General features: G+C 41.0%; 2 pseudogenes; both read right to left on the bottom strand.

Moving 5' to 3' along the window:
* Positions 1-17,691: 17,691 nt before the first annotated feature.
* LOC134930311 (5S ribosomal RNA) lies at positions 17,692-17,810 on the bottom strand (annotated as a pseudogene).
* Positions 17,811-22,655: 4,845 nt separating this feature from the next.
* LOC134930310 (5S ribosomal RNA) lies at positions 22,656-22,774 on the bottom strand (annotated as a pseudogene).
* Positions 22,775-23,578: the final 804 nt, after the last annotated feature.

Below are 23,578 nucleotides of genomic sequence, written 5' to 3'. Positions count from 1 at the left end.
AAATGGGACAATAATTAAGCACAAGCATGCAAGGTTAGTCAACAGTCAAGTGTCAGGTCGGGAGAAGTGCAGCTTCGCCTCATCGTGATCATCAAAGAACAGCAGCTTGCCATCTTTAATGACTCGTAGGCAGGCTGGATAGAGCAGTGAGATCTTGACCTTAGTATCAAAAAGGTGCTTGCAGATGGGGGGAAACTCTTTGTGTTTAGTGGCCACAAGAGCAGAGAAATCCTGAAAGATGAGGAGGAGATCTTTATAAAATAAGCTGGTGGTTTTGTGATAATGATCAAGGAGTTTCATCTTATCCACATAGTTCAGTATCCTCATGATGACAGGGTGGAGCGCCCAGCAGAATTCTTAAGTTCCAGCCTGACCCTGTGGGCACTCTCAATAACAAGTGGAACTCCTTTTACATCCATGGCCAACTGCTCCAGGATGCCTGATGAAAGGAGATTGATAAACTTGTAACCTTTAACAGACTCTGGAATGCCTATGACTCATAGGTTGTTACACCTCCTCTGATTTTTGAGGTCGTCAAATCCTCTCTGATAGGACAGAGATCTCCAGTTGTTTGGCCTGTAAAGTTTGCTGAGCCGTTAATAGTTCGTCTTTCAGAGATGATATCCTCTGCTCCACCTCTTCCAGATGACTTGAGTGTTGGTTAAGCTGAGTCAAAGTGGACTCAATGGCTTCCTTGATACCAGACAATTTCTCATCCAGTAGGGGTCCCAAGACAGCCACAAAATCGTTATGCTTCATTTTCGGCTGTTTAATGGGTGGTCTGGATATGCGTGTATGCTGGGAGGCAGAGCGCGAGGTCGAGCGATCAGATTTAGAGGAGTTGCCACAGGAAGTGTCATCCCGGGGCAGCAGTGTAGCTCCCGCAGATGTCATTGACGTGGGTACTAGGAACTTTTCCATGCAGATGTGCTGGAACAATGAAGCGACAACAGGAGCATGCAGAGAGTATGAGGTGGTGACAATGTATCGGGTCTCACATATGAAGTATCTAGTCTTTAAGCCATCACATCCTGATCTGTACATTATAGGGTGTGGTGATATACACTATATACATTATAGGGTGTGGTCCAGCACACAGGGGGAGAGGTAAAGGTCACAAAATGCCCATAACCAGCCTCAAGGAGTTGAAAGTAAAAAGAGGCAGTTAATATAGACAGAGGAGGATAGACAACAATATAATTCCACCAACAGTGCCACCCCACTCAGCTGATACAGAACAAAAGTCCAACACGTGGATCACGGAAGGTGATAATAGAGTAAAACACAAGTCCCAATAGGATCAGTTCAGTGGGGGTAGGAATAATGTGAAAAGGTAGAAAATATCAGGTGTGCAGGAAGCAAATGGTGGTGTCACCGGTGGTTCAAAGGGGGTGATCCTCCAGATAACAGGGCTTACTAGCTGGTGGAGCAGAGTAGTGATGAGGATTTTGTCAGCAAGGAAGATCCACAGAGGTCATATATTAAAGTCCCAGAAGCAGTAATATAATTTAAGGTGCCAAGTAGGAGACAAAAGTGGGTCCCACACATGGAGAGAAGGCTGCCCTGCAGACCCCAGGCAGAGTCGGGCAGTTTGCAGCCTGAAATGCGGCCCTTCCAGGACCTCCGCAACAGTGCAGCACCTGCAACGGGGATGGCTAGGAAATTGAGGCCGCGGCCTCCAGCAGCCTCAGTCTTCAGTTGCGCTCTAGTCAGCTCTCCGGGCCCGTGAGTGGGTGTGCGTTATCCCCAGCTGCCGGAGAGTGTGGGCGGGCTATGGGGAGGCAGGGGAGGACACTCTAAATGCTTCTGTGATAGCGGGAGCCCGGTCACCATGCATCCGGCTCTCTCTCCTGCTAGGACACGCCCCCATACCGGCATTTTTAATTCCAGTGTATATGATTATTTACTTACTTTCTGGAAAAGTTCTTCTGACATACTGAATTCTGGGTTTATGACTGTGGAATCCTAATGCACATGTGCGGCCATCGTCCAGCGCATATGCAAGCCACATGGGAATGGAGAGGTATCCTTTTTATCCCTCTCCATGTACTTATTACAAAAAGAAACCCAGAAGATTCTTTAGACAATGACATCTATAGATATAATTGATTATTGGGTTCAAGTCCTGTAAAATTATGATTTCCAGAGCTTGATGCATAAAGACACATCGCAGCTCCTTGGTCGTGGGACTGCAGCAGATACAGTATATCTGATAAATTCTGCTGACCTTTTTAAAACTTATTGGGATTGATATGTATGTTTTCTGTAGCAGGAATGTCTACACTTTTTTCAGTGAGGTAGACATATGGTTGCTGCATGCAAACTTACTGTGTTTCACTCACTTTATTATTGAATGAGGAATCAGTTGTGCCATAAAGCAGCAGTTCCAACAAATGGTACACAGTCAGTACAAAATGTCAACAATCTCTATTTCAACAATAAAAATATCAATACCAGTATGTCAACAGGTACAGTAAAATGTCTGGAAAATATCAACAAGGACAAAATGTTTACTCAGGATTTGTCAACATTGTGAAAATGGCAACGTTAGTGGTGAGGGTTAAGGTTATGTGCAATACTCACATGGTTACTGTCAACATAATATACCGAACCACAACAAATTGGTGACTTTGGATCATCACAGGGATAGTAAATGGTATCCATATTGCCATAGTACTATTCTGTAAAAATGAATCTACAGTAGTATTGTAATCGAAAACATTTCCATTGCCTCAATTTTTAGGCTATCTGATGCATTTCTCATAATCTGTACGCTGGTTGCCAAATATGCCAGTAGCACCTACAGCTTCTTTGTAATGTGGTAATCACAGCACAATATCTACAGAGGCAATGATGAGATTTGTAAATATTAGGTAAGAATAATATTTGTCAAGAATAAGATCCAAATTACTAACACTACACAGACCACACAATGATCCTTAGTAATGTTCAATTTTATAAGATTGCATTCAAATTTGAGGATTTGTGTTTTGCATGCTACTTTTAATTGAATAAGAAATGTTCTTATTAATTCTGAGGCAAGTTTGTGAAGCAAAGGAAGAAATACAGATCCATCTGGCTTGGTCCCACTAAGCCTACTGTCAGTAATGGAAAGGTATTATCACATCTGGGAAAGGTATTATCATGCCTCTCAATTAGATGCATTATCTCAGTTCCTTATTTCAAGGATCTGTGGGTTTCTTTGGATGAGTAAGTGTGGTCGCTCATCTGACAATTTATTGCTAAGACTTGCATTAATACTTATATTAAAGATAATGCATTTAAAATATATACTTGGGGAGTGGCTTGGTGAGCAGAGGGAGCAGAAGTGTATACTCCCAGCTCCTGTAGTGTGATCGCTTAGGGGCATATTGGTGTGGGTTCCTCACCACCCAGCTTCTTGTAGTTGCTCCCGGTCACCTACCTACACTCCTGTCCCTCACTGGCTGACTTTTGGAGGCTCTGGCGATATCCCTTGTGCTGAGGTCTATACCTGGGGTGAAGCCGCAGCCTCAAATACTGGACCTTCCCTGGATGTCCCCAGCTGGCGCACACCCAGTGGACCTCTACCCTTCTCATTGGCAGTCCAGCGCTGTGTTCCACGGCCACCCGTACCTCTGGCCCTCACTGTGCTGGCAGCTTCCTGTTCCCGGACTGTGGCTTGGTCCCCGCGACCCCCGCCCGCCATCTTGGCTGCGGCGAGCGCTGCCTTCTTGCCAGCGTCTGCCTGCAGGAATCTCTGGTACCCTACCATGCTTACACCTCCGTTAAGCGGCGCAGTGGTGGGAAAGCTGGTGCAGGGCTTAGAGGACGTGTACTCGGAGCTCCTAACTGCTGGGTTTGCGGTCCTGAGATAGAGCTGTGCACAGACATGAGAACTGGACCTGCTGACACCCGCAAACTGAGGGAGTAAATTACAGGCACTAGGGCTGTGGCGGTTCTCAGTAACCTTGTTACCCCCTACGCTGCAGATTTCTTTAGATATAAGAGGGCATGCACCTGCAGGACACAATATTGCTTACCAGCCTTACATACACGGCAGCCATTTTAATTGGACTCCATGGCTTGTGCTACTCTCAAACAAGCTGCCAGAAGGTTCCTATAGCTGCCACCTGTATTTTACCTCTCTCTCTGATTTGACTGTCCCAGGGTTCCTGGAGGGCTATAAGTCATTTATACTATACTAACCCTTCTTAGATTTCTGTGTGCCTCATTAAGATTGACCCACAGCTCTCCATAAAGAATTAATTGTGCCTGACTTTTTCTTCAACTGTGTCTTGCTTCAGTTTATTGAAACTATTCCTCTCCTGGATGCACTTAGCTGCTCCGTCCTAATGGTGGCGTGACTTTCTTTCGGAGCCTACGGAGCACTCTCCCACTGCCAGCTCCGCTCTTTATCCCCTGCTGAAGATGGAGATCACTCAGCTCTACAACACAGTGACGGCTGTCCTACCATGCCGGAACTATCCCCTACTCTTTGCTCCTGATGGACAGATGCTGCTTTCTGCAACAACAAAGCCCAACTCTTCACGATATGGTGACTGCGCTTTGAACTACAATGACCTAGCCAGGCCACGCTGAGGGGAACTTGTGATATGTTGCCTGCATGTCGATATTCAGCTCGAAGCTAGTTCCTTCTGACTATGCTTAAAATCGTGCCTCCTGCCGAGACAACGTTCCTCCAAGAAATTGACAAATACTCCAGCCAACTCATCCCAAGCCACAGCTTTTTGTACACTATTTGGAACACCAGTGTCCGATTCTACCTCGTCAGCCCCCTCGTCGTCCTCTTTACTCTCCAGTGTCATGGAAGACAACGTGGCTGCAGGGCCCCCTTCTCTCATTCCACCATCTAAACCTACAGTGGAATCCTCAGATTTATCTGCCATTCTCTCCAAATTGCGGTCTCTCCCTACCCGCCAAGATCTGTAACAGGACCTCCAGTCCATGGAACAACGGATACAGGATTCCATTCAAGCCCGTATCTCTTCCATTCAGTCTGATGTCACCCATGTCGCAGACAGAGTGGTAACATTGGAAGACTGTTCCGAGAGGATGGATTCTAAGGTATCTGATCTTCATGATCTCATCTCTTGCCAATCACGCTCTCTGATAACCATGGGCAGCAGGCTCGATGATATTGACAAAATGGGGCACAGGAATAATTTGCGAGTATGGGGACTGCCTAAAGACATCGCTCCCCAACACGTTGAACCTGCTCTGACCAAAATATTCAATGATCTTTTGGGTGCGGACTCCGACTACCAGATAGTGTTTGACAGGGTGCATCGGGCCTTGTGTCCTAGAGGGGCCCCAATGGAAAGATCATGCAACGTTATCTGCAGATTCCGTTATTTTCAGGAAAAGGAGGAGATTCTTAAAGCAGCCAGATGTGCTCCGGACATTGCTTTTGATGGTCATAAGATACAAATTTTTCCGGACCTCTCGTGGTCTACCCTGCAACAGAGGCGACTTCTCCGCCCCCTCACAGACGAACTCAAGAAACGTGACATCAAATTTTGCTGGGGATTCCCCTTATGCATTCAAGCGACCTACAAAGGGGCCCTTCTTGTCTTACAGGATTTTGAAGATGTTAAGATAAGAACTTTTGTTCAACTTTAGGCATCCCTGCCCCAATTCTTCCTAATTGGCTAGACCCATTTGAACTTTCAATGTCACCTCCACCTCGTACGGAACAGTGGCAGAAAGCCTGTAACACTAGGAGGCGACGACGAGCAGACACATCCGAGGAGTCTGAAGCTGTCATGGCTGCCACAGTTGACGCTGATAACACGGAATAACAGTTGCGGGCTGGAATCCAAGTTAAAATCTCCATGGACACGTGAATATTTGACATATTTAGTATGTTTTTGATGTTGTTTTTCTTTTTGTTGTGCCCTTCAACTGATGGTTAAATAGTCCACTGTCTGCGGTTGTTCAGGTAATTGATTGCCTCTCGTGGCTGCTCAAACACTGCCACTTCCTATCAGGTTATGTTCTTTGTTTTTGTTTTTTGTTTTTTTTGTTTTTAGTATGTGTCACTTATATATAAGCTTAATATTGCCTGTTATGTAATTTTGCCTTTGGCTTTCAGAACTCTATTTGATTTCGTAGTCTATTAATCCAGTTTTCTTTTTCCTTCGAGCTGCTCTATTTGCTGAATACTTTTATTTTATATTTCAATACTATGCAATGGTGATGTTTCCCAGTTTCCCTCTGACCCCCCTTGCTCTGCTGTATATTTGTAGATCATGGTCTGTATATGGTTTCCCATGGCTAATGATGCAGAGTATTGCTGTTCAACTAACAGTAATTTTTTTTGTTTTTCATTGTCTACGTCTTTTCCCCCTGTCTTTCCTCTTGTGATTTCCTTCCTCCCCTCCCCCAATTGGATGGGGTGTTATAGGTGGTTATCCTCTAAGCAAGGTAAAAAGGGTGACACGTTGTTTTAGCAGCATTGGAAATCCCTGGTAACCTGCCAATATGGCTAACTTGAAGTTAATATCAATTAATGTGAAAGGCCTTAACATCCCTGAGAAGTGATCCCAGCTTCTACACTCCCTACATATTGATAAAGTGGACATGGTGTTCCTCCAGGAGACACACTTTAAAAGAGGTGCCTCTCCGAAGATACACTCATGTAATTTCCCACAGGGATATTATAATGATTTCTCAAGAGCTAAAGCCAAGGGAGTTGCAATTTTGACTGCCAAACACATTAGATTGAGTGATATATCGGAGGTTCCTATTGGGGATGGGAGGGGCCTACTGGTGAAGGCTACTATTGCCAACCAAATTTTTACATTTGTTAACCTTTATCTCCCCAATCAGGGTCAGCTCCGTTTTATGAGGGAGGCCTTGGAATTGATAGAGCAAAATTTGGAAGGGGTGTTGGTGGTAGGAGGGGACCTCAACTGGGAATTAGAGCCTCCTATAGATACCTCAACTGGTGCACCCAGATCTTCTTTAAAGGATATCAAATGCTTTAAATCAATTTTACATGATTTCCAACTAATAGATACCTGGCGACTGCTCCACCCTAAAGATAGAGACTGCATGTTTTACTCTTACCCACATAATTGCTATACCCATATAGATTTTGTGGTCTGTGTGGACCACAAATCTCCAGATTTTCTTGTAGATGCCACAATAGGACAAATAGTTGGCTCGGACCATGCCCCTATTACTCTTATCCTATCTTTACACCACCCTCCTCCGCGCCAGTGGCGATGGCGCTTTAATGAGCAATTTCTCCGAGACACAGACTGTCGGGCCCAAATAGAAAACACTATTGAGGATTACATTGCTCTTAATCTGACTGACGAGGTTTCCCCAGTGACAGTGTGGGAAGCCCATAAATACGTGATTAGGGGTAAATGCATTCAACTGGGTTCCCGCCTCAAAAAACAAAAAACTGAATGCCGTGATGCCCTACTTGCTAAAATTAAAAGACTAGAACTCACACATAAATCTACACTAACTTCTCATGTGTTAGCAGAGCTAAAAGAGGCACGGTCATCCCTAGTTTACTGAATGAGGGCACCCGCAGAGCATTTCACTGCTGCCGACATAAATTTCATAGGTGGGTTAATAAACCTGGGAAGCTACTTGCCCATGCCCTACGAGCTCAAAGATCCCTAACTTATTTTAAGGAGATTAAGGATTCCTCTGGTGTGCCCCATGCCTCTGATAATAAGATGGCTGAGATCTTTCATGCATATTATACTGATCTCTATAATTTGACATCGCTGCACTCCCATTGTGAGCAGTCAGTACATGAGAAGACAGTAGAGGACTTCCTAGAAGAGATTAAATTCCAGTCACTCTCCGCAGATATGACATAAGCCCTTGAAGACCCCTTTACAGATAGTGACCTTATGAGGTCCTCGCCATCTGGTAAAAGTCCGGGTCCCGATGGCTTCCCCATATCTTATTACAAAATGTTTCAGGATAAACTTCTCCTTCTTTTGCTCCATGCTTGCAACTCAGTCTCTCCACAGGCCCCCTTCTCTAATCAGTCTTTAGGAGCACACATCACAGTCATACCTAAAGATGGCAAAGATCCATCATTGCCGTCCAGTTACAGGCCAATCTCCCTCCTTAATGTAGATGTTAAATTATATGCCAAACTCATAGCGAACTGCCTGAGTTTATTACTGCCAGAGGTGATTAACTCGGACCAGGTTGGTTTTGTTCGGGCAGTGAAGCAAGGGACAACACCATAAGGGTGATTGACCTGATAGCCCATGCAAGATCAGTTAAGACTCCTATGATGCTTCTTTCCATAGACGCTGAGAAAGCCTTCGACAGCATAGACTGGGTCTTTATGGACGCAAAACTGTGGCGACTGGGCCTGGGTGAGGTGTTCTTGCAAAAATTCCTTGTGCTATATCGGGCTCCCTCGGTGCAGGTGAGTGTAAACGGACTACTTTCTGACCCAATAACCATTTCTAATGGGACCAGACAGGGATGCCCATTGTCACCATTAATATTTGTTGTCTGCATGGAGGATCTGGCTAGAGCCATTAGACATAGCCCTGATATCACTGGATTGAAAGTGGGTGAAAATGAACATAGACTTGCATTGTTTGCAGATGACCTCCTGCGGTCATTACAAACCCTGCTGTATCATTGCCTAATCTTATGAAATAATTTTCACGTTTTGGGGCATTATCTAATTTTAAGATTAATTATACTAAATCGACTGCTCTTAAAGTCTCCGTCTCTACTGAATTAGTCTAGTCCCTGAGGGCTGCGTTTCCCTTCACCTAGTATCCCACTCACATTAAATACTTAGGCAGTTTAATCCCCTTCTCTCTATCTACTACAGTCACTTTAAATCATCTCCCTTTATTGCGGAAGCTGCGTGGGGAAATGACGCAGTGGCTCAAGCAGAAATTTTCCTAGTTAGGCCGTATGAGAATTGTGAAAATGAATATACTACCAAGGTTGCTATATCTTTTCCAGAATATCCCCTTGAAGCTCCCCCATCAGTTTCTGGTAGACACACATAAGGCAATTAGCTGATTTGTTTGGGGTGGCAGGAAACCCAGGTTCAAGCATTGCTACTTATTTTATAGGAGAGCCCACAGGGGCCAACAGTTACCCATGATATCGGCATACTATCAGGCCACAATTTTGAATAGGATCCTAGACTGGTCACGACCTGGTGCCAGCTCTAAACAGTGGGTAGATTTGGAGAGATGGTCCTCGGGTCTACATTTGCAGGCAATACCCTGGTTTAGGACCATTGGCCGCTCCTCACATTTGACGGTTGGACCCACTTTGGCTCTCTGGAGAGTGCTACGTTATAACTTGGGTCTTTCTTCGTCAAATTCCCTCTTCTTCCATTTCTTAACAACCCATTGTTTGTGCCGGGTATTGGGGGAGGTGCGGCCGCCAGATGGAAGTTGGCGGGCTTGACTAGTATATCACATTTGCTCTCAGGGGGAAAGGTTAAATCTTTTAATGAACTCAGGGAGGGCACTGATATTCCTGCGACTGACTTTTGGTTCTATCTCCAGACCCGTCACTTTATTTTGTCACAAATGGCAGCTGCTTCACTAACAGGAGACATCACACCTTTTGAAGCAATGTGTTCCCAATCTTCCGAACCCACCCATGTTATATCAGGTTTCTATAAAATATTATTGCATGGTCATTTCACAGGAGTTCCCATTTTTTGTACAACATGGGACACTGACCTCATACCTAGAGGGATACATATTAATTGGAAAAACATTGTGAAACTATGTTGCGTTGCTCTACAAGTTTGGAGGTGATAGAAACACAATATAAACTGCTTACTAGGTGGTATCAATGTCTCTCCCTTTTGCATAAGTTCTTTCCTTCGGTGTCCCCCCTGTGTTGGAGGTGTGGCAGAGAACGAGGCACCCTCATTCACATATGGTGGGACTGCCCTCTGATTGCTGTCTTTTGGGACAGGGTTATTCAAATTTCCTTCAAAATCCTGGGGTTTCAGGCTCCTACTGAGCTTGACTTCTGTCTACTCTGCCATACTGCAATACCACTAGCAAAATATAAACACTCCCTTCTCAAACATCTTAATAATGCAGCGAGAGCTGTAGTACCAGTTCATTGGCAGTCTCCAAACCCCCCCAGGATTTGGGAATGGTTCCAGAGGATAGAATTTTATAGAACAATGGAGGATATCTTTCATTCAGTACTGGAAAAACATTCTGATTATGCTACTACGTGGTCCTCTTTGCTGGATTTTAAATCTACCTCCTCCTACAAAGACCAGATCCCACTAGACTCACCATGATACTGATACTATAGACCACTTCACTGAATAGGCTTCACACTTGTAATTAGATGCGATTGGTTAGCTCACTTATTCCCCCTCCTGACTCTACCCTCTCCCTCCCTTTTACACTTTGACTTGTCTTCTTCTTATTAATATAAGTTATGATTTCAATGTATTTTGTCGTACTTTTTTCTCTATTTTCTATGCACACTGAATATATTATTGATGATCCTCTAATACAGGGGTTCTCAAACTCGATCCCCAGGACCCCACACAGTGCATGTTTTGCAGGTAACCCAGCTGGTGCATAGGTGTATTAATTACTCACTGACACATTTTAATAGGTTCACAGGTGGAGCTAATTATTTAACTTGCAATTCTGTGAGGAGACATGGAAAACATGCACTGTGTGGGGTCCTGAGGACCGAGTTTGAGAACCTGTTCTCTAATATATAATGAAAAATTTGTTATTTCCTTGACGGATCAATTATATATTATTTATTAATTTTCTTTTTGTATTGTTGATGCTATACCGATGTACTGCGATACGTTGTTCTGTTGATCCATGTGTTCATACGATCTTGAACTGTTTGTAACATCTTTATTTCTTTTGAAAAACCAAAATAAAGAATATATAGAATATATACCTGTTGGTATGTGGTCTAATAAAACTTAACTCCATTTACACCTTAATGTCCAATCTCTGCTAGAGCAATGGAGCCATTGGGGTACCTTTTTCATGTCTGGTTAGAGTGTCTGGGCATTACAGTTTTTTGGGGGACAATTTAATAGATCTGGCCAATAAGGTTGTAGGGTCATACATTCCATTTTATAGATTTACTACGTGCATAGATTGCCAATAAACCAATAATTTATTTGAACACTTATATAACGCTGCTAAATATCTTGTTGTCAAGCAATGGAAAAAGACTTCAGCACCCCCATTGTTGGCTCTTATTAATAAAATGTAACACATTGACTCCATGGATTATATATATATGATCGTTTCACAATAAGGCTGCAGCATTGCATAACATCTGAGACCCATTGTTCTCTCGCAATAACTGCTTCTTAAAAAGAGAATTGTTTTAGATTTCTAACAACATTAGCAGATATTAAATTGGTCTTTCCATACATGTCTCATGTAAATCTGAGCACTGGGCAGTAGAGAGGGAGTAGGGCATATCTAAACCAATCACTGGGTCAAGTTAAATCAGTTTATTTAGGGTGACTTTAATGTGGCAATAACTTTCATCATACAGCGGGGCATGTTGCCCTTCAATTATTGAAGGGTGCAGTAGTAATTGTCATACTGCAGCAGTGGTGCAAGTATAAATATTTTCTTAGTGGTACTGAGTGTCAAAAAATGGGCGTAGCCATGTGTTGTGAGGGGTATGGCCACATACTGCTAGTGGGAGTGGCTACATGACACGAGCAGCATGGCCACATGACATAGACCCGGTTTTTTGGGAATCTGTGGGCAAGGCTAAAAATATATAGTAATTTATATAGTAATGCCTCCAGTATAATAGAAATATATAGTGATACCTCCAGTATAATAGAAATATATAGTAATGCCCAAGATTTAATAACAATATATAGTAATGCCTCATTATAACAGGAAAATACAGCCATAGTCGCACTCCCAGTAACCCTGACAAAGTGGGAGGAGCCGTAATGCTGCAAAGCACCATGGTCTTGTTGCTTTGTGGCACATTATAATTGTGGTGATGGCAAAGTGTGTGGCAGGTGGTACTGCATACCCACTGCCAAATTCTTAAGGGTTCTCCAAACCTTCGTACTTGCACTGCTGTACTGCAGTGATGTTGCATAGTGTCTCCAAATATAATCATCAACTCCAGAAGTTGAACTGTTGAGTACTTTGTTAAGGTGGCAGAGGTGTTAGTAGGTTTTGTCTTTGGCTACTCATCTTCTTTCTCCTCAGACCCCAGTTGTCAGGAGAGCATTTACTAAATTCTGTTGCATGATTATAGGAAATACTGTCCTTCCAACAACAAGGTTATTTGATTTACAAATAAATGAATATGCAGACTGCTGAGAAAACAAAAGTTCTAACATAAGTGTAGTTTTATTTTAAATAATAGGGGCTTACTGTAGTTGAATTAACATTTCGGTAAACTACACAGTCATCGTTTGCTTTATGTCTATATTTTTGGACTTTAATGATCATTACCTGATAATTGCCTGAGACAGTTGAACAAAGACCTTTCCATCACTGCTTGTCTATCCTGCTGAACACTTTAATCTGCTTCTTTTCAGTGTACTGTAGGGGAACATTGGAGAGCTCCAAAGCGGCACATGGCCCATCAGTTTCACTGATGTGATAGCAGTGCTCCTGAATGTTATCTATCTGGCTGTCTGGCTGCATATGAGTATAAGTTGTTCCTTTTGTATTTTAAATACATCTCTATATTCTAATTATTCGTCACCTAACATACATAAGTCGAGCAAGCATAGGTGCATATTTTATTATATTATTTTAATTTCACCCTAATATACCAACAAATCAATACATAAGCATACCAAAGTAACACACAAACGAAAGTGGTTACTTATAATGAGTGTTTTTGGCACTATGTGGGGGATTTATCAACTCTTGGAGACAGATTTAGTGGAGTGAGATACAGTACCAACCAATCAGCTTCTATCATTTTGAAAACACAGCCTGTAAAACAGCAGTTACTGTAGGAACTGATTGATTAGGATTTTCTCACTCTCTCTGCTTTATCTCTCTCCAAGGCTTAATATATCTCCCCCAAATTTACTTAATGTGACACAGAAGACTTTTTATAGTACACAGTAATACTTGCTGTCATATTTCTTATGAATGTACACATAGAAGCCTTTTTATTTAAGGCATTGGTGGTGCATTAGTGTAAGTACAGTACATTGAGAAGGACAGACATCATTTGTAGCGTTCAGTGTTGCAATTGTTCACAAGCTTCACACAGTTATAGTACAATCATGATTGCAGTGATTTTTTTTTTGCCATTAGGAGCTCCTCACTGAAACTATTGATTCGGGAGCTTGGCATGGATGAACAATACCACAACAATAGTCAAGAGAAAGGGAGATTCCATGCTGCTGGGCAGTGACTTCCTCAGGAGGTCAGACACAGATGCTTTTTCCAACATTTAAAAGGCCCAAAGAGCAATTTATGGCTAGGCAGCTCCAACTCCTGGCAATGCTCCGTTGGAAGATCTGCAAGCGTAAGTTAGTAAGTTATTTGAAAAAAAAATGACAGGGTGAGAAATGTTGTGTTATTGTTTAGTTCAATATTCAGAATAAAATCTGTAATTTCTCATCACAGTCAAATAAAACAAAGTAATTTCAAGATTAGAATGACAAATTGTGATTGATGGTTTATGGTACCTTCTGTTAAAGTGACCTTTAGATTTTATGTAAGGTATTTTATATATAGGAACCAGAACATGCACTATCAAAACAGGACTATAGATATTGAGGTGCTTTTAGCTTTTTGCAAGGTAACCAAGCTACTGTATATAAAAAACGTATTTGCTTGTTTGTTTCCATAGGAACAACTCTGACAAGCCCAAGAGCCAAAGGAAGGTCCACAAGAAGCATTAGAAGATGATGCATTCACAGGAGCACTTAGAAGTGATGGAGGGATCAATAAGTCCTTACAGGAAGAGAGGTCGCAGGAAGGTAATGAGGTGGACCACAAGAGGTCTTACAGGAATAAGAAGCTGTGATGTAATGGGGTGCGAGTTTGTACAAATGTGCGAGTTTCATAAGCAAATTCATAAGAGCAACCATTGTCCATGTTACACAATGTGTGGATCTTTTACATGAATTGATTTACTAGATATTATTTAAAAAAATTATATTTAATTCAAATTAACAATAGTTTTCTGATCACGTCTGCCTGTTTCTTTGCATACAATAATAATTGTTTAGTTTTATTTATCTTAACCAAGTGGGATGAAGATGTTAATGTTCCAGGGGAATATTTCCTTAAGGAAGACATAATAATGAGATTACACAAGTGTTTATTTAATGTAAGTGAGCAAAGCCTTGGCAATGGCCAATATATAAAGGGATGCAATATTTTTATACTGAGAAAACATGTAAATGTGTGTGTTAGTTCTGAGAATTTTCATTGGACAAATTCTATGTATGTAGTTTTTATGGAGAATAAGACTTCCATAATAGTGGTTAATATGGGTTAAAATAATATATGGTGGTTTTAACAGCATACTACTGTATTTGAGTTATTTCAAAATAAACAGCTGAATAGTTGTTAAGCAACCTGATAAGATAAAATCAGGATAAAAGGTTGTACCAGTCAATCAGTGTAAAGAAAAAAAATCATATATTGTATATGCAAACTATCTTTTTAAACAAACATATGTATTCGTAGTATAGAAAAAGTAATAATATTGATAACAAATTTTCTTAGAACAATGTCCTAAAAATAAATTATTTTTTTATTTAAATCTACAATTATTATTATGTATGTGTCATCTTTTTATTTTTTTATGACATAGTACATCTAAATAAGGAATATATACAAAAACTACTTCACTCCAATTTAAATGTGATAATGTTTTCTTTAATGTTAATTATATAATAACATACAATAAAGACACTTATTAAGAATTAATTTACAATGTAGACTGTCCACCTTAGGTCAAATAGAGCATCATATGGTATAACAGATCATGCTGTAGCCTTGCACTAAAAAGCAATTTAAAATGATGGATGATTATTCATTATCGTCAACACCTAAGTGGAGTTGCAAGATTAATCAAAGGGAGTTAAGGTTTATCACTCTCTATCCAAGGTTAGTTGTCCATAAACTCTAGCAGCCTTTTTAGTTTTCAATTCAAGGCAGCATGCTTAGCACAATATTAAGTAGAACAGATTTAGGATGTTTAAAGGTACACTGACAAATACTGTACTGTAATAATGAAATAGAATATACATCATATTTTTATCTGTCTGAAATTTTTCAAAAAAAATCTTATTTGATGAGCAATTCAGTCTCTTACTCTCAATAATACACTGCCAGATATGTTATATTTTAACCGCTTCTTACCAATGGACTAATAATAAACAGCCAGTCTGGAAATGTCATATTTCTTAATAGTGATTTCCAAATGACCATAAAATGTGTCTACCAGACTTTTCTGAAAACACTGCAATCACTCAAGAACCTGCTATCAATGATAACCTGCATCTCAAACTAGTCTTGGGCCCCGGTACCACTTATTGGGGGTAATTCCAAGTTGATCGCAGCAGGAAATTTTTTCGCAGTTGGGCAAAACCATGTGCACTGCAGGGGGGGCAGATATAACATTTGCAGAGAGAGTTAGATTTGGGTGGGTTATTTTGTTTCTGTGCAGGGTAAATAATGGCTGCTTTATTTTTACACTGCAATTTAGATTGCAGATTGAACTCACCACACCCAAATCTATCTCTCTCTGCACATGTTATATCTGCCTCCCCTGCAGTGCACATGGTTTTGCCCAACTTCTAACAAAGTTCCTGCTGCAATCAAATCAGAATTACCCCCATTGTGTTTCCATGCACAACAATCATAGCACAAAAGAGTTCAAAACCGAACACTACTATATATTTACATATTTACATATATACATTATTATTATTATTATTATTATTATCCTTTATTTATATGGCGCCACAAGGGTTCCGCAGCGCCCAATTACAGAGTACATAAACAAATAATCAAGCAGGAAAACAGCAACTTACAGTTGACAATATAGGACAAGTACAGGGTAAATAAACATAGCTACATCAGCAGATGACACTGGAATAAGTATCAGGTGGCAGAAGACTGCTGGTTTTGGTGCAGTTGAATATTATTAAAGTAAGAAAAGGTTAAGCACATGAGGGAAGATGGTGTGTGTATATATATATATATATAGAAAAACAAGGGGGGAGGTATAGCGCCACTTGTGAAGTATGATCTCAGTAAAATAATCTAAATTAAGATTATAATTGTTTAAACATTACCATAGTAAAACACACATAACCTCATTAAAGGTGTCTGCCGGGCCCTAAGTATGCAGTGCCGGTATCGCACTGCTGGGCGTATGGAAAAATGGAGAGATAGGGTTCGGCGCTCAGTGTTGTTAAAAAAATGGTAAATTTAAAAGCCAAAAAATATATACATGTATAAAATTTATAAAAAAGGTTTTTTAATATATATGAGAGTAAAACAAGTTCTTTTGAAAAAAAGCATAAAAAGCATAAAAACGTACAACCATAAAAATCAGGACCAAGTATTAAAAGGATAAGGAGTTTAACTTAACTCAAAAGCAGCAAGGGATTAGTGCAGGAAACCCAACGCGTTTCGTCTCATCAGACTTCTTCAAAGGGTAGGGACATAATGAGCTTTCCTGTCTATTTATAGCCAGAGTAGCTGGTAAAGGGGTTGTGACATCACAGATCGTCACATGATGCAATTAGATATTGTAGGTTTGTTTAAACTACTTTTAGTGTAATACAATCATATAACATAGATAGTCAGAGCAGAGTCAGTGGTTGTAGAGTGCAAATAACGGGTATATAATACTCAATAGTCCATGGAAATAGTAAAAAACGATATATTAGTGGCATTTCCGCCACACTTCCGGTTACGGGTGCCGCGGCTTCGTCACTTCCGCCCCACTTCCGGTCCTCGATTGCGCATGCGCCCGCGGCGTCTCCCGGCTGTCAGGTTGTTTTCTGTGTTCCTATCCCCGGCGGGCGTCACAGTGTACGTGAAGGTTCTGTCTCTCAGGACCTGTGTGGCGGCGGCCATCTTTGTTGTGATTTAGTCTATTAGATTTGTATAGTCTGGCGGCCATTTTATAGAAGTTCCTTTCGTGTCCAGTTATTTTCCTGTTGCTTCCGTGTCCATGGCAACGGAACCATAAATACAAAGAAAATAGATGGTAATCTCAGGCAACGGATTTTTGCAGAACATTCAAGACTTTGCATATATTTCTTATGTTTTATATATATGTATGAGCATCAGTAATAAAAATATATAAATAAATAAATAAATAAAGTGCTGGAGCAGTATTAAGTATAATAAATATATATAAATATATAAATACTGTGTCATCGGACCTCAGTATAACCAGTGCAAAGCGCAATATGTAAATATGGATAAATAACAGTGAGTTTTTTAAGGAAAAAGGGGGGGGGGGAGAGTGAGTTTTGAAAAAGGGGGGGGGGGGGGGAGTTCGGGCCAGGGGGGGGGGGGGGGGTGTGGTGGGGGGGGGGGAAGAGGAGGGGTAATTCATATTTAAAAGTGACAGAGGCGAGTGCGGATTAAATTATTAAGAAAAAAGTGTGTGGAGTGCAGGGTTAACGGTGTTGAGTTTTTAAAGGTGTGCATATTTAGTTGGTATTGAACTGACATCATTTATTTGATATTACAGTACCCAATCTTCCCAGGTAGTCCCCTTCCCTGGTACTGATCAGGCCCAAACACTGCTTAGCTTCCAAGATCGGACGAGATTGGGCGTACCAGTGTGGTTTGACTGTATGCGAAATGAGACATCATACTACCACGTGATTTATTACTTTATTTTTAATATTTAAAGTATCTGGTGAGCTGTATATAGATCGTGAAGTGAAGAAAGGGAAGGAGAAAAAGGGGGGGGGGGGGGAAGGAAATAGAGTCTTTCCGGGATACTGCACCTCATAAGAATGGTGCAATCTCGTATCCCTCATTCAGGCCAGCTGGATGTAGAGTCTGCAACTGGAAAATCCAGTACATTTCCCGTCTGGACAATTTGTTCCCGAGGTCTCCTCCTCTCTCGCCCAAGCAAACGTGTTCGATCGCCTTAAACGTAAGGTCCTCCGGGTCGGAGTTATGTTTACATGCGAAATGTCGAGAGACTGCATGGCTGACCACCTTATTCTTTATATTTCTTATATGTTCTTGAATCCGGATTTTAAGGGGTCTTTTAGTCTTTCCTATATACTTCATTTTGCAGGTGCACTCCAAGAGGTAAATCACAGATGATGTGTTGCAGTTCATAAAGTCCTTTATAATGTATTCATTCTTGTCCTCTGTATCGCTAAAAGTTTTCCTGTTCCGATGCAGGTATTTACATATATTGCACTTCCCACATTTATACGACCCCTTACATCTCAACATAGGGGTGTTGCGAGTGGATTTTTCCCTCAGCATGCTGGGTGCAAGGAGGTCTTTGAGGTTTTTAGATTTTTTAAAAATTAGTTCTGGTTTGGGCGGTAAGATTTCTTTGAGCACTGGGTCCATTAGAAGAATTCCCCAATGGGCTTTAAGGGAGTCTCTAATCACTTTCTCATGTTGACTAAATGTAGTAATGAAGGCGATTCTTTCCTTCGTTTCTTCCTTGGTTTTATATGTTAGTAGCTTTTCCCTATCCAAACCTCTTGTTTTCTCCAGTGCTTCATCTAAAAGTGGCTTCGGGTAACTCTTCTCTTCGAATCTCTTCCTGTATATCTCCAATTGATCTTCACAGTCTTTTGCACTGGTGCAGTTTCGTTTGATTCTTGAGAACTGGGAGGCCGGGATGTTATTCTTCCACCTTTCTAGATGATTGCTATGGTAGTGTAGATAACTGTTCATATCTACTTTCTTAATGAAGTTCTTGGTGGTAACTCTTCCATTTTCCCCAGTTAGAACTAGATCCAAGTATTCAACGGATCTATCATTAGTTGTTGAGGTGAAGGCAAGGTTCAAATCGTTATCTCCCAAAGTCCTTAAAAATTCATTAAAAGCTTCCGGTGTGCCATCCCAGATAATTAAAATATCATCGATGTAACGTTTATAAAATACCACATTCTCCTTAAAAGCACTTAAGGTGTAGACATGTTTTCTCTCCCAACATCCCATAAAAAGATTCGCAAAGCTCGGGGCAAATGTCGTACCCATCGCTGTGCCGCAGCATTGTAGATAAAACTGGTTTAAGAATTTAAAATAATTGTGGCTCAGGATAAAATACATAATATCACATATAAAATTTCTGTGAGTGCTGGTCAATGATGGATCGCTGTCTAAGAATTCCCTGCATGCGGCTATGCCTTTAGAGTGTTCAATGCATGTGTACAGGGATTGCACGTCCACTGTTGCCCAAATGTAAGTATCCTTCCATTGTACTGTTTTCAATAGGTTGAGCACTGATGTCGTATCTTTCAAGAAGGATGGGAGATCTTTCACATAGTTCTTCAGGAAGATATCGACATATTCCGATAAATTTGCAGTTAGTGAGCCTATGCCTGCCACTATTGGACGGCCAGGTGGATTACTCAAAGACTTATGTATTTTCGGCAGAAAATAAAAAGTGGGGGTAATTGGATTAGACTGCATAAGATACTGGTATTCCTCTTTGGTTATCACGTTGTTTCTTAATCCCTGTACAAGTAATGTCCTCAGGTCTTCCACCAGGACTTCTTTTGGGTCGCTTTGAAGCACTGTGTATGATTTTGTATCTCCCAATAGTCTTAGTGCCTCCTTTGTATAAGCATCAAGGTCCATGATTACTAATCCACCCCCTTTGTCAGCCTGTTTTATAACCAGGTTGTTGTTCTTCTGTAGTTTTTTCAAGGCTTCACATTCACGGTTTTTCATGTTCCTTTCCTTTACCTGTTTCAGTTCTGTGTCGCATAAATCTTTCTTTACCAGTTCATAAAACATGCTGATATTATTACCTTTCGATTCCAAAGGGTAATACTTGGAAGTTGGTTTCAACCCAGATCTTGAGTGGTCTGCATAGTTGCTTAAGATCGCATCTTCTTTCCTTAGGAAATGTCTTTTGAGGGTAAGTTTTCTTATAAATTTATTCAGATCGATGAAGGTCTCAAATTTATTGTGTCCACTTGTAGGTGCGAATGATAGTCCTCTGCTTAGTAGTGTTACCTCTGGTTTAGTTAGTGTGTGTTTGGATAGGTTAAAGATGCCTTTATTTGTTGGTTCAACTAATATAGATTCCTTCTCTTCTGTTCTCTTCCTCCTACCGCCCCGTTTGCCTCTTCTTCTAAAAACCTTTTCTTCATGGGTGATGCTTGTTTGCTGTCCTCTGTCACCATGTTTCTTACCATATCTTTTGTTCGTGCTCCCGTTCTTACCGATAAAAAATCCTGGTCGCCTGTTGAATCCCTTCTTTGTAAAGCTGAGAATCTGTTGGTTGTTTTTATATACGTATTTGTTGGAGAGTCCGTACTCATATTACTGGATATTCTTCCTCTATTGGGGACCGTTCTCCATTTATATCTTCCCGTTGTACTTTGTTGATGGTCTGGTCCCTTGAATCTGCTCCAATTCTTAGTTAGGCCTTTGTCATAATCATTCTTGTCCCGTATAAACTTCTTTTCTTTTCCTTTAATGACCTCCCCTTCTACATGTTCCAATTTCTTGTTAAGTACTTTTTCGTTGATTACATAATCCTCCTTATCCTTAAAACAAAGCATTTCAGTTTCTTTTGCTTTAATCTCAGTCTCTAGTTCCACCAGGACGTTCTTCTTCTTCCTGATGAGCAGTCTCATTAAATCTATGGAACATTTATGTAAAATGGAGTCCCACTCCTCTGTGAACTGTGTGTCCATATTCCCAAAGGTAGGTTGTTTTAAAAGTCTCAAACCTCTGGGTACCCTGTTAACTGTCACGTAATGTTCCAGTCCCTTTATGTCCCACCAGGTTTTAACTTCTTTGACGAGGAGTTTCTCAATTCCCCAAAATAGATCGTCTAGGTCCCGTGTAGGTGTGGGATCGTTAACTGTTTTACTCTCATTAAAGATTCTTTGGCATAGATCATTCCTCTTAGTTGTGCGATCATTATTTCCAAACATTCTAGTTTGATACTGGATATTTTATTCACCAGGCTGCTATACCAATATACCAAAAAATGCGTAGAAAAACAAGGGGGGAGGTATAGCGCCACTTGTGAAGTATGATCTCAGTAAAATAATCTAAATTAAGATTATAATTGTTTAAACATTACCATAGTAAAACACACATAACCTCATTAAAGGTGTCTGCCGGGCCCTAAGTATGCAGTGCCGGTATCGCACTGCTGGGCGTATGGAAAAATGGAGAGATAGGGTTCGGCGCTCAGTGTTGTTAAAAAAATGGTAAATTTAAAAGCCAAAAAATATATACATGTATAAAATTTATAAAAAAGGTTTTTTAATATATATGAGAGTAAAACAAGTTCTTTTGAAAAAAAGCATAAAAAGCATAAAAACGTACAACCATAAAAATCAGGACCAAGTATTAAAAGGATAAGGAGTTTAACTTAACTCAAAAGCAGCAAGGGATTAGTGCAGGAAACCCAACGCGTTTCGTCTCATCAGACTTCTTCAAAGGGTAGGGACATAATGAGCTTTCCTGTCTATTTATAGCCAGAGTAGCTGGTAAAGGGGTTGTGACATCACAGATCGTCACATGATGCAATTAGATATTGTAGGTTTGTTTAAACTACTTTTAGTGTAATACAATCATATAACATAGATAGTCAGAGCAGAGTCAGTGGTTGTAGAGTGCAAATAACGGGTATATAATACTCAATAGTCCATGGAAATAGTAAAAAACGATATATTAGTGGCATTTCCGCCACACTTCCGGTTACGGGTGCCGCGGCTTCGTCACTTCCGCCCCACTTCCGGTCCTCGATTGCGCATGCGCCCGCGGCGTCTCCCGGCTGTCAGGTTGTTTTCTGTGTTCCTATCCCCGGCGGGCGTCACAGTGTACGTGAAGGTTCTGTCTCTCAGGACCTGTGTGGCGGCGGCCATCTTTGTTGTGATTTAGTCTATTAGATTTGTATAGTCTGGCGGCCATTTTATAGAAGTTCCTTTCGTGTCCAGTTATTTTCCTGTTGCTTCCGTGTCCATGGCAACGGAACCATAAATACAAAGAAAATAGATGGTAATCTCAGGCAACGGATTTTTGCAGAACATTCAAGACTTTGCATATATTTCTTATGTTTTATATATATGTATGAGCATCAGTAATAAAAATATATAAATAAATAAATAAATAAAGTGCTGGAGCAGTATTAAGTATAATAAATATATATAAATATATAAATACTGTGTCATCGGACCTCAGTATAACCAGTGCAAAGCGCAATATGTAAATATGGATAAATAACAGTGAGTTTTTTAAGGAAAAAGGGGGGGGGGGAGAGTGAGTTTTGAAAAAGGGGGGGGGGGGGGGGGAGTTCGGGCCAGGGGTGGGGGGGGGGGGTGGGGGGGGGGAAGAGGAGGGGTAATTCATATTTAAAAGTGACAGAGGCGAGTGCGGATTAAATTATTAAGAAAAAAGTGTGTGGAGTGCAGGGTTAACGGTGTTGAGTTTTTAAAGGTGTGCATATTTAGTTGGTATTGAACTGACATCATTTATTTGATATTACAGTACCCAATCTTCCCAGGTAGTCCCCTTCCCTGGTACTGATCAGGCCCAAACACTGCTTAGCTTCCAAGATCGGACGAGATTGGGCGTACCAGTGTGGTTTGACTGTATGCGAAATGAGACATCATACTACCACGTGATTTATTACTTTATTTTTAATATTTAAAGTATCTGGTGAGCTGTATATAGATCGTGAAGTGAAGAAAGGGAAGGAGAAAAAGGGGGGGGGGGGGGGAAGGAAATAGAGTCTTTCCGGGATACTGCACCTCATAAGGATGGTGCAATCTCGTATCCCTCATTCAGGCCAGCTGGATGTAGAGTCTGCAACTGGAAAATCCAGTACATTTCCCGTCTGGACAATTTGTTCCCGAGGTCTCCTCCTCTCTCGCCCAAGCAAACGTGTTCGATCGCCTTAAACGTAAGGTCCTCCGGGTCGGAGTTATGTTTACATGCGAAATGTCGAGAGACTGCATGGCTGACCACCTTATTCTTTATATTTCTTATATGTTCTTGAATCCGGATTTTAAGGGGTCTTTTAGTCTTTCCTATATACTTCATTTTGCAGGTGCACTCCAAGAGGTAAATCACAGATGATGTGTTGCAGTTCATAAAGTCCTTTATAATGTATTCATTCTTGTCCTCTGTATCGCTAAAAGTTTTCCTGTTCCGATGCAGGTATTTACATATATTGCACTTCCCACATTTATACGACCCCTTACATCTCAACATAGGGGTGTTGCGAGTGGATTTTTCCCTCAGCATGCTGGGTGCAAGGAGGTCTTTGAGGTTTTTAGATTTTTTAAAAATTAGTTCTGGTTTGGGCGGTAAGATTTCTTTGAGCACTGGGTCCATTAGAAGAATTCCCCAATGGGCTTTAAGGGAGTCTCTAATCACTTTCTCATGTTGACTAAATGTAG

The sequence above is a fragment of the Pseudophryne corroboree genome, chromosome 5 (genome assembly GCF_028390025.1).
Source record: "Pseudophryne corroboree isolate aPseCor3 chromosome 5, aPseCor3.hap2, whole genome shotgun sequence".
Classification (NCBI taxonomy): Eukaryota; Metazoa; Chordata; class Amphibia; order Anura; family Myobatrachidae; genus Pseudophryne; species Pseudophryne corroboree.
The sequence above is the reverse complement of the archived record's forward strand: the minus strand, read 5'-3'. Positions and strand labels throughout refer to the sequence as shown.